At 44.2% G+C, this 12604-nt stretch overlaps 1 protein-coding gene across 1 annotated transcript in view; it reads right to left on the minus strand.

Annotated features, from left to right (window-relative positions):
• The window catches only part of MARCHF9 (membrane associated ring-CH-type finger 9), a 218654-nt gene that overhangs the window by 160100 nt on the left and 45950 nt on the right, over nucleotides 1-12604 (minus strand). The gene's annotated exons all lie outside the window — the stretch shown is intronic.

The following is a 12604-nucleotide window of genomic DNA, read 5'->3' on the forward strand; positions in this document are numbered from 1 at the left end:
GAGCCCCAATGCTACACCCATAGGAAACGACTTCATGCTGTTTACACCAGATGCGGATTCGGCCATCCATATGGTTCAGCAGGAAATGGGACTCTTTACTCCAGATGACTTTCTGACATCTGTCCAAGGTCCAATGACATTTTTCTAAGGCCCATGCAAGGTGTTCTTGGCGATGACACAGGATCATTAGAAGCACTCTTGCAAAGTCTTCGGCTACTGAACCCCATTTGACGCAAGGTATACTGCAGGGTTATTGTGTAAATTTGTCAAATTTTCTCACTGTTGTACTGCTGGGTCAGTTGATACACTGCGGTACGTCATTCCTGAGATACCACAAGTGCCACCCGATACTCACCAGTAGGATTAACCACACATGGCTTACCGCTGTGTGATCTTCTGTTGGATGTGCCTCCATGGTTCAACTAGACTTGGGTCACTTTCGATACTGTAGTTCAGGAACAGTCATCATGTGTGGCTGTTTTAAACATACTAGAACCACAACTCTGGGTACCAACAATCTGCCCGCGGTCAAAGTCACTTAAGTCACTATGTTTACCCGTGACTGCCAAATATGGTCTACTGCTGTTCAGAGGAAAGGTCAACACATTATCGGAGGACAGCTAGTGATGCAGCCATCACGTGGTACCACATTAGTGATCACAAGATCTCATGCGTCAGCTGCTTCTAATGCAGTGGTCATTCAAGTTGTATCATTTAATTAAGAACTAAATATCTAAAACTGAAACATCACTGTACTTTGCAATCTGAGACGCCACATTTACTATATCATATGGCTGATATAAGTTACAACTACGCTCCATCAGCTATTTATGTTCCAAATATGAATTGTGAATAAGACACAAACTGGTCTTTCATTCAACTTGTCTAGATGATATCTTTGCATTGATGACATTTCCTTACATCGATGACATTTATTATCAAACACATCAGCATGGCTGCATGGTTGGGTTTCCATTGAGGTTTCCGTCATGTTGACAGGACGAAAAGCACTGGTTTTCATTACGTTTCCAACTTAAAATACCAACAAAGATGTAAAAAGAGTCTAACTGGTATATGTAATGTAGTCAATAAGATATCGTGGGGTAGTTTATAAGGGAAGCTGATCAGTCTTCATGCGACAAAGTGTTTATGTTAAGAAGGTGTACAAAATCATACAGAACAGGCCATGAAAACCCGCAAAGTCTAAGTTTGTATTACAGACAATCTGATCCATTTAGTGGTTTCACACTGGCATTGGGGGTTCTTCTTTCTTCCTCCGTTCGGGGAGAAGGAAAGGGGAATCCCCGCGGCTGAACGGTTCCGTTTCTGGATGGAACCAAACAGTGTCGGGTGAACCCCATTGTCTATAATGAGGCCTGCCTGCTTTCCGCCCAGCTGCCTAGTTTGGGGACAGAAGTGCATGCAGCCCTTTTTTCTTCTGGTATTTGCCACCGGATCTGTGATGGAACCTTCGACCGGCGGTTCCGACACAGATAAGCAAATACAGAGCTCTGGCAATGGGATTTAAGGGGTGTCTAGTGAAAAAAGTACCTTTGTAAGCGCATGGAATCGTTTAAGATGATAAACTAACCTATACAAAACTTTTTATTGTACTAATTGTTCCTGTCTCTGTTGATTTCTCATGCTGTCTAAGCTCATGGCCTATTGCTGGCCTCATTGGTACTAATGCTAAGGCAAGTAATTGGCTATGGCGGTCTTGAATGTGGAAAGCACATAATCAGCTGCTTCGGACTTAATGGACATCGGCAGAGGCTGGAGTAATGGGGTCAATGGTGGGGACATATTTTAAAGCATTACATGCATTGAGAAAAAAAAAATCACTGAACAACCCCTTTAAGTGGGGGCTGTTTATACCAATTATGGCCCATCTCTGCCGTGAAAGCTACCATATGGCCACATCTACAATTGCTTTTGGCAAACAAAAGCGTGTGAAAGGGAAAGACTGGGAACCAATATAATTATAAGCCATTTACACCCCGATAAAAGATGGTCGTGATGGAGTGGGGGGCGATTATAAGATTTGCACCGACACGTCTGACAACTGTCCCAGCAATAATTATGGTTTCTGTACTTTTATACAGGAGGATCATGGCTCAGCAAATGGAACCAGAGTAGGCTAGAGATTGTTCTGGATCGCTCGCCTCCATTCACAGTAAACAGGCAGTCGTTCATAGATGACCAACTGCCTGTTTAATCTGAATGATGCAGCGCAGACCAACGATGATTTACGGCTTGCATGAAAGATCCGATCAGCAATTTATCGCTGATCGGTCTATCCCTGCATGCTTCACACGGCACAATTATCGTGCAAATCGTTCAATCTAATGAGCGATTTGCATGCCGATCGACCCGTGTAAAAGGAGCTTTATTCGTCTGACTTCAATGACAATATCGGAAAGTGTTAACAGCATCCCTGCTACTTTCCCCGGATACTGACTCAGTCCACTCCTTCTAGTGATACATAAAGCATCGGGAAACAAGATGCGAAGTAAAGACAGAGCCAGAACTATACTACCTTTAATTTGCATGAAGTGAAGGTATTTTCTGACTCCATAATGACAACAATTTATATCTAACAGTTTACTTCTCTTTTTTTTGTGCTCCAGAATTCTTCTAGTTTTGGAAGTTCTATGAGGAAAGAAGTAAAAGATGTGGAATTGAAATTTCCCCCTTAAGCGTTGTTTTAATTGTTTGAAATTTACAAGGAAATTGTGACTTTCATACTAATGTAGAGCAAATTGTTACACCGCTCTCTTTGTTGGTTTAATGCAGATCACCGGGCTGTCTCCGGGGGTAAAGTAAGTGTTTTTATCACCTCAAAGGCTGCAGAGGAGATTATACAAACATGTAATGCCAAGCATAGAAAATAGAGCACACAAATCAATTTCCTCTGTCTCCTACTGTAAAATATAAAACCGCTTACCAATATTTTACAAGTCGTACTTCAATAACAAGTAGTGATTGGCCAGCTACAAAAGGGCGGACATTATCTTACCAGATACTTAGTGTGACCTCATTTGGCCCTAATGACAGTGGATACTCTCCGTGGTATACTTTCTACTAGCATCTGATAGAATTCAGCAGGTATTTCCCTCCAATCATCCTGCAAATGTCTGGAGAGTTCTCTCAAAGAAGATGGATGTTGTTTATATTTCCTGACCTGATGTTTCAGTTCATCCCAAAGATGTTCAGTAGGATTCGGGTTGGGACTGTGTAAATGGGCCAGTCGTGGAACTTCCATATCCTCAAACCAATGTAAAACAGTTGAGGAACTGTTTGTGTATCGAAAATACTTTATTAGGGTGCCTGTCCACGGGCGTGATTTTGCGGGCGGGGAAAGAATAACGCTGGCCGGCGCTTTCCATGGAAAGCGCTGGCACCTGTCCACGAGCGGAGAATCATTGCGATTCTCCGCTCGCAGCGGGCAATTCGCAGCATGCTGCGAATTGCCCAAATTCTCCACGGCCAGTCTATCTATCAGATAGGGCTGAAAGGCGGAGAATTGGCGGCGACTCCTGCAGCGGAGATCTGCCGCGGGACTTTGCATCGCCCACAGACAGGGGGCCCTAGGGCTAATGCCCACGGACGGATCTCTACATCTGCATTTCCCGCAGTGGAAATCTGCAGCAGAATTCCGCAGCTATTAGGTTTTATTGAGCCTACTAGCTTTCCTGCTGCCAATGCTCACATGCAGAATTCTGCCTCGGATTTCCGCTGCGGGGAAAAAATCGCGGCATGTTCTATTTTACCGCAGATTTCCACAGCCGGGAGGTCTCCACTAATATAGTATTAATGGAGACTGCAGAAATCCGTGGCGGAATTCCGCTATCACTTGCGTATTTAAACGTGATACTCCCGCAGCCGAAATCCGCGGCAGAATTCCACAACGTTTGTGGGCATGAGCCCTTATACAGGGTCGGCCAAGGAAAAGTAGCCCGTCTCCAATCCCAGCACCATACTCCTTGGCGGAGGCCATAGGCCTTTCATTCTTAAGAACAGAAAGCTGCACTGTGATTGGCTGCTATCGGCAACCAGGACAGATTTTCTTTTAGAAAGTTTTTATAAATCTGCCCCATGGTGTTCTACATGAAACAGTGGATAGTTATTATGGAAGGCTATGTGTGAAGTGGATCAATAAGGGAAACTCAAAAGGTCTTCGCCAACAAGTAGCCATGTACAAAACCACCTACTAAACATTGTATTCAGAGACTGGTTTAGAAATGGCGCCAAACTGGGTCTAGCGCAAACCGCCAGTCCAGATGTCCAAAGTGATCTGGATTATGATTTCTCCAGCAGGCTTTGGGGTATTTTGCCGCTTCCGAATTATATCGTGTGCACACATCGTCGACCAGAATCAGACACAAATGCTGGTCTAAAACCGGGAGAGTCTCTACAATGTGTAGAGGCTCAAGCCTTTTATTATAACACATGACAACCGCCCTTCAATGGGCGTGCAACAGATTACATCAGTAACATATAAGATTCTCATTTGTCGGATCATATAGAATCCCCCACCTCTCTGCCCACCCCCTTCCAAGTGCTGAGGTAGTATGGACTTTTGTCCTAGCTGAAGTCAGCTCCGTGTAGTGATGAATCATTGTTTAACTAGCTTGTGTGAAGGAGTGGAAGGGGGCTAGGTAAACACTCAGTGTTGGACACAAATATACACATAACACTATGGCCCTTTAACTCTTAGAAGCTGGTTGTGCAACTCCTATGTACTTCCTATGTATTTAGCTAACATTAGATCAGACATCCATTGTCTAGCAAATACCATGATTAGATTGTGTGTGTGTCCTTTAAACTCCTGAGCTAAAAGTCATTACAACAGCAAAATACATTTGGGTTATATTAAAGGAGATGTCCCGAGGCAGCAAGTGGGTCTATACACTTCTGTATGGCCATAATAATGCACTTTGTAATATACATTGTGCATTAATTATGAGCCATACAGAAGTTATAAAAAGTTTTTTACTTACCTGCTCCGTTGCTGGCGTCCTCGTCTCCATGGTGCCGACTAATTTTTGGCCTCCGATGGCCAAATTAGCCGCGCTTGCGCAGTCCGGGTCTTCTGCTGTTCTCTATGGGGCTCCGTGTAGCTCCGTGTAGCTCCGCCCCGTCACGTGCCGATTCCAGCCAATCAGGAGGCTGGAATCGGCAGTGGACCGCACAGAAGAGCTGCGGTCCACGAAGATAGAGGATCCCGGCGGCCATCTTCAGCGGTAAGTATTGAAGTCACCGGACCGCCGGGATTCAGGTAAGCGCTGTGCGGGTGGTTTTTTTAACCCCTGCATCGGGGTTGTCTCGCGCCGAACGGGGGGGGGGTTTAAAAAAAAAAAAACCCGTTTCGGCGCGGGACATCTCCTTTAATCGATAGACATTTTATACCAAAATAATCATCATGTCTATCACAAAAGTCCAAAGTAAGTGGTGACACTCAGCAATGGGGTGCAAATAGCCAACAAAAATCAGCTTGGAGACTGTCCTAGCAAGTTGGTCATCAGGAACGACAAGTCGGTAAATACTGAAATCTCTGAACTTGAAACCATACTGAATAACGTGTGCAGGAGCTGAAAGAGCTCGACAAAGCGAAACGCATAAGACGCTTTGCATGGATGCTGCCTATGATTGCTGGAGGACGTTTGGAGCCATTGCTGGTCAGGTTATTTGAATTCACAGAATATGAGGTATTTGTCTATTAAAATCCCCCACCTGAGTCATGAAAAACCACCGCACGACCAGAAAATTGGCGTTGGGTGCGCAATGTCAGGAATACGAATAGTGGGCCCAATATTCTTTGAGTCATTTGTGAGTCTGTGGTTTATCTGGACATGTGTGAACAGTTTTATGACCAACTAACACCAGAAGAAAGACTATACTGCTTTTTCCAACAAGATGGGGCAACATGCCATAAATCCTGCGACTCACTGGCACGGGTTCATGAACTGTTTATGAAAAAGTGAACTGTGAACAAGGGGTAATAATCAGCAAAATATCATGAACACTATCTGTAGAATCACCATTGAAGAGCTGCAGGCAGTATCAGCCAACATGTTGCAACATGCCCAGAGGTGCATAGAAGTACCATTTACGTCATCTGTTGTAACGTGTGGGTAAATCAATAAAGCTTTGGAAAAAACAATACACTTGTTTGTTCTTCCTGTCACATTATTGTCAGAGGCAGGCTACTTTTCTGTGGCCCACCTGTAGTACGCAACATCCATGATCCAAACTTCTTAATGACAATGGGGAGCTGCAATGGAAGTGTCGGCTGATGATGGTACATGATTTCCACTACATGTGAATGTATCCTAAAGATACAACTGACCCAGAGGCTGTACGACAGCCCACAGAGTCCTGTACAGTTCAAGGTATTGCCGTACAATGCTCCATCGGGTGCTGAATGTCGGAGAATGTTTCTAGGTAGAAAAGCACCTAATCAGTGGAACATGCCACAGTTGTGTTTTGTAGGATTCATACATTTTTTTGCATGTGTATAGAATTGAAGACATATGGAGGTACAGTAAGGCCATGTGTATAGGTGTCCTATTATAGTTCTGGACCATATGTAGCCATAATATGGCATGAAGTCTTATTCTGCATGGGATAAGCAGAATGTATAATTCTATGCACCTGAGAAGTGCTGCATTTCAGTATAAGCATCTAATAGGCAGGGTCCCAAAAGGTAGCTAATGCATGTGGTCAAAACTCCACTGACCCAAGGTGGCCAATGAACGGATGATTTTTCTGGTTATATTGCCCTTTTACCAGCAAAATCTTTTAGCCATTGAGAGCCATGGGTGGGTGGGGTTTCAGTCGAAAGTGGTTTACCGCTGTGTAGGACCCTGTCCTATAAGTGGACATGTTCTCCCTGTCACAACATAACAAGCAGTCATACACTCTCCGCTCCTGGCTCCCCACTGTGTCCCATACTGCCACTCCGGGTCTCCCCCATAACGTAATGCCTACAGGCAGCAGCAGACTGAGCTCTATCATTGGCTGCAGTCAGCCTGTGACATTCCATATATGGCCTATAAACAAACACCAGGCATAGAGGACCGACTAGTGATGCGGGAGATGTAGAAGAAGTGAGTATATGACTGCTTGTTATATTGTTGCGAAGAGAATCGGCTTTTGAAAAAAGAACAAAAGGACCATTCAGTCAGAGACCCGATTGGTGTTCTTTATCAGACCTAATACCTTATCGAAATTCATCTATTTAGGACCAATTCGTGATTATTTATGTATCTGTATTTATACAATCTTTGCCCAAAAAAATCCAGCCCCTACAAGTTGTCACTTTGTTGCAAACTCGGCTGTTACATCTCAGGCAGATATACAAATATAATTAGAGTTGTGGTGATTAGATGAACGGTCTTACCACCTGAGGCCCTAGAAGTGGTTCCACCCTTGGCCTATAAAAAAGCTCTCATAGGTTACTTGTTTGTAGTGGAACTCTTTTTCCACTTCTGTAGAGCTTGTTGACCACTAGATATTGCTCTACCACGCAATAGAAGAGGAAGATGGAAAGATTTTGCCCAGTTAACAGGGTTTGAGAGGGGAACATTATTGGAATGTGATAAGCTGGATGGTCATATCAACGATTTGTTCCCTACCGGGCCGTTCTGGCCAGACTGTTAGGAGGGGTTGGGACCAGCGGATGCGCGAGCACACACAAGGTGACCGGCTCAGAACGTTCTCAACAGATCACCACTAGAGAGGATTGTCCGACAAGCACAAGCAGCTCCAACTGTTTCATTGTCCGCCACCCAGAGACAGGTGACACCATCGTTACGCCTCTGTGTGTGTTGGAACCATTTCTAAGTGCTTGGCTTAAGGACATTTGGTCTCACAGCGACCATTACATGTACTGCCTTTGACACCCACCATCGCTTCCGATTGCAGTGGTGCCATGGATGATGTAACTGGACTGCTACAGAGTGGAAGCGGGTTGTCTTCAGCGACGATCCTAGGTTTAGTTCCGGCATTGGCGATGATGTGTTCGTGTCTGGAGACCTCGGAGTGAGCGCCTCAATCCTGCCTTTGCTGTGGAGCGGCACACTCCCCCTGCTGCTGATGTGATGCTCTTGGGGGTCATTGCATACAACAGTCGGTCCCCCCTTGTAGTGGTACGAGAGACAATGACAGCTCAGCGATATGTTCAAGACATCCTGCAGCCACATGTGTTTGTCTCAAGGCGGCTTCCAAGAGGCATCTTCCAGGAGGATAATGCTCGACCACACACAAGAAGGGGGGCACAAGAATATTGCCAAGATTTAAAAAAACTGTCTATATCTTCTTTCAAGCTTTCCAAAAACCTCGATCAGAACTTTACTGATACGCGTCAACTTTAAGTGACTAAAATCACCCACCACTATATTCCCAAATATCATAGCCGACCTCCACAACAATGCTCTTCCTGTTGACACTTTCCTCATCATCACTGATAGCGGCACCAGCTGAGTGCTATCTAGTGATGGTCTCCACTAAATGATCTACTAATGGATGCTGTAGAGCAGACAATCAGAAGTAAGCTTCTATTTCACTTGACAGGTATTCTACGAAGACAAAAGATCTCTTGAAGAAAATAGTGTATGAGGTTTAGAAGGAGCACCTGCTCTCAACGGGTGTTTATGGGAGGGAAACCTACTACTCTGTTTAACAGTTTCTGAAGAAGGAACAGACAAAAGCTTGTAGAATTCAAGAACCATTTAGTTAAGGCGGCTGGTAGGATTGTGATCGACTCTATAAGGATGTGCAAGCATCTCTAACACATTATTTTATAGGGCCCGGAAACGTTAGCTCCCACATTATGCACATTGACTACTTGCCTTTTCAAGTGTATTTAGGCTCTGTACATACCTGCTTCATGGCCTCTGTTTATAAGGGAAGCCACGACACAATGCCAGATCTGTGGGATGAATAGAAACAGTGGTCTCTAAGGACTTAGTGTGCGGACCACCGGGGGTCTCGTCATAGTGGCTGCCATTTTGACAAAAAGAATAGTGGTGCAAGCTGCGTCGTTCTTGCCGTCAAATATGTCAAAAATGCTGACTACTACTTGGTGTTACTTGTATTCCTTTAGATCTTCTACTATGCATGTTTGGGTCCAAGGTGGTAGCCGTTCTCTTTTAGGCTGTTCTCACACAGGCATCTGTTAAAACATTGCGCTTTAACACGTTTTCAAATGGGCGATGAGTTGCGTTAAAAGCACTGAAATGCACTAAAACGGAGCAGCCAGTGTTTGAAAATCCTGGAGTTAGAAACGCCACCTTTGAACGCTCGTCTAAGGAGCACCATTGAAATCAATGGGGACGTTTTACAGCGTTTACAGCGGCATCTGAAACACTGTGAAAAACTATGTGTGTTTTTTAGAGATGAGCGAACGTGCTCATTTAGAGCAATTACTCGATCAAGCATCGCTTTTTTCGAGTAACTGCCTACTCGGGCGAAAAGATTCGGGGGCGCCAGGGGCCGACGGGGTGGAGAGGGGAGTAGCAGTGGGGAACAGGGGGGGAGCTCTCTCTCTTCCCCCCCCCTCACTCCCCACCGCAACCCCACACTCAGCCCCGGCGCCCCCCGAATCTTTTCGCCCGATTAGGCAGTTACTCGAAAAAAGCGATGCTTGATCGAGTAATTGCTCTAAACGAGCATGTTCACTCATCTCTAGTGTTTTCCGGTTTTTTTCTTATGTACACTGCAGCTTACATCTACATGACTTAAGATATGCCTCACACAACTTCCTGACTACATGTAAAGTAGTGCCGAATACTTGGCAACTGGGTCCCTTTGTACCCTTCATTTAGTTACATGTTTGCTTGTTCGAATTTTCTATTGTTATAAATTTATGTTAATAAAAGCAACTTACCAGAAAAAATAGTTGACAAAGGTTCCTTGAATATGACTCTTATGGTGGTTTCATATTTGCGGCAGAAAATCCACTTTCCTGGATGGAACCAAACAGCACTGGGCGGACCCCGTTGACTACAATGGGGTCAGCCCACTTTCCGCCCAGCTGCCTGGCTTTTAGACGGAAGAAAAAGTGCTTTTCCTTCTAGTACTTTCAGCAGGATCGTTGATGGAACCTCTGACCGAAGGTTCCATTGCAGATGGAATAGAGTGACACAGTTTACTTTCTTTGAATGGATGATGACAGCATGTTTGAAACAGACTTTTCATAAACAATTGCAAAAAAGTGAACTTTTTGGCATTACCCGGATTTCTGCATTCCTGGACTCAACGGAAGCCGTCCTTGCAGGAACCGCAGCAAAATGCAGCATGCTGCGATTTGTTTTCTGGACCAAAACGTCCGCAAAACAATTCCGCATGCATTAATTCAGCTGCGGACACCCATGTCTCCCTATGGGCGGATTGAATTGTAAATCGTGCCCCGCGCGGATTCCACAATTCAATCTCGCCCCTAGACATTGGGCCTCAATCCTATCAAGATACTACCAGCATGACTTGAAGAGAGTAGTGCGTGCAAAGCATCCCAGAAATATTGATGAACTGAAACACATTTGCATAATTGAAATGGTCTAAATTTTCTCCTTAACATTTGTTTAGATGTTATTGGAAACCTTTTAGTCTAAATGATTGCTGTTAAAGGGCGATCAACAAGTTATTACATTTCAGGGCGAACATACTTCTCTTCCAGCATTGAAGATATTTACTCAATGATCTCAATAAAAGACAAGAACGGTACAACAGTTTGTGTGTTCCTGGTTTACTTAAGATTGCGTTTGTCTATAATTGTGACTTAGATAACAATCAGATCACATTTTATTAGTAATCAATGCAGAAATCCCGTTACTTCCAAAAGTTTCATTTACTGTTTCTTACTGTGTAGTCTGATAGGGTTTCTCCCATCTGTGGAGGCTCCTCACAAAACTACTTTGGATGCCAGACAGCTCCTTTCCTGGCTTTCGAGTCAATCTTCACCAGTCCCCGACTATTGGCATATTCCTTGTTCTAAAACTCAATGGCGTCTATGTAAGCGTTCTGATTCCAGCCTGCTGTTCTCCTTATCTCACTTGCTGCAGCTCTCCAACTCTCCAGTGTTAATTATGTGCCAAATCCAGATTGTTTACTGACTACCGCTCTGCTTCCTTTAATATTACCTGAATCTGTAACCATACGATTTAAACCTGTTCAGCTATAGCACTCCAGATTATAACATGCAAACCTGAGGATTTAACTGTCAAGCCTGGTATAGTCTTAATGAAGACCAAACGTGCCATCAATTCTTAGTAGGGTACATCTTAGTACCAGCCACAAACAGCATAAGGACCTCATGCTTCCCAACAGAGCATCATAGTTTACGTTCTTCATGTCTCTCTAGCAAATCCCTCTCAAATAGGTCAATTTCTCTGGTGGATTGCAGACCAAGAGCAACCGTGAGCTATGGAGACTCATCGGCTCAGTTTCTTACATGCAGTCTAACAAACAGACAGCATGTTCCTTTTTCAAGTGACAGCGCCCCCCCATATCTTCAGGGTTCCTGTGCAGCTACACAAGATCACACATGGTGAGTCCGCCCCGATGTGTCTGTATATAGGAGGTAAACTTCCTTGGGTATAATACCAGAACTAATGTCATTTGCAACCATGAAAAAGACATTTAGCAAAATAAAAAGAGGCATTATTAGCCATTAATTTAATTATTGAGGGAAAGTAATGTGCTATCCATCTATTATACTACAATTTAAGGAGCTTGCATAAAACATTAGAAATGGAAGTAATGAACAGAAACAACAAAAGGTTAACTTCATTACTGAAAAATGTTCAGATGATTACTAAAGTATAGACCCGTAGATATCGGCTGGGGAAAACAGGTCTTTGTTCAAGCCTATGTAAGTTAATGGTAGAAAGTTGGTAAGTGATGATGGCCTATCAGATGCATTGACTAGAAGTTTAACTTGAAGTTCCTGGGTCACAATGGAGAATTTATAACAGGCCCACCCATCTACCACGTGTCATTTATAATACAGAGGGACCTTTAAGTCTCCTTAGGCATCAGGGTCCAGCTAGGACTTCTACCTCTCCACCATGTGTAGCTATAACTCTGTTATTGACTCACCAATAGGCTCACATGGCATTGCGTCTTGGACTGTCAGGCTGATCCTATCTTCTGCCAGTTCGGGTGGCAAATCAGTCAGTTAGCAGACACCAAGCTGCCATAACACCCAAACGGCAGCCCATGATCTCATTGACAGCGGCATCTAAATGATTAACAGCTGCAACTGGAGTTCTCTGATCACAGCTGTTGCGGGTGGCTGTCGGCTGTCAAAGACAGCCGACACCTCTCCGTGTATGGATCAGCCTCAGCTTCTCAGCTCTCTCAATGCAAACCCCGCTGATGGAGGGCATATAGGTATGCCATTTAGCATTAAGGTGTTCAGGACTAAATAAAGCTACAACCCCATTGTGTTGGCATGATGGTGGTAGGTCTTCTTGCAACAGGGAGATATTTCCAATATCTCACCAATATCAAACAGCACTATATAATAAGGCATGGTCCAGAGAAATGATTATAATACAGCTTACTCCAAGCCTCATTCATCATAGCTGACCATAATATTTGC

The sequence above is a fragment of the Eleutherodactylus coqui genome, chromosome 1 (assembly GCF_035609145.1).
Source record: "Eleutherodactylus coqui strain aEleCoq1 chromosome 1, aEleCoq1.hap1, whole genome shotgun sequence".
Lineage (NCBI taxonomy): Eukaryota > Metazoa > Chordata > Amphibia > Anura > Eleutherodactylidae > Eleutherodactylus > Eleutherodactylus coqui.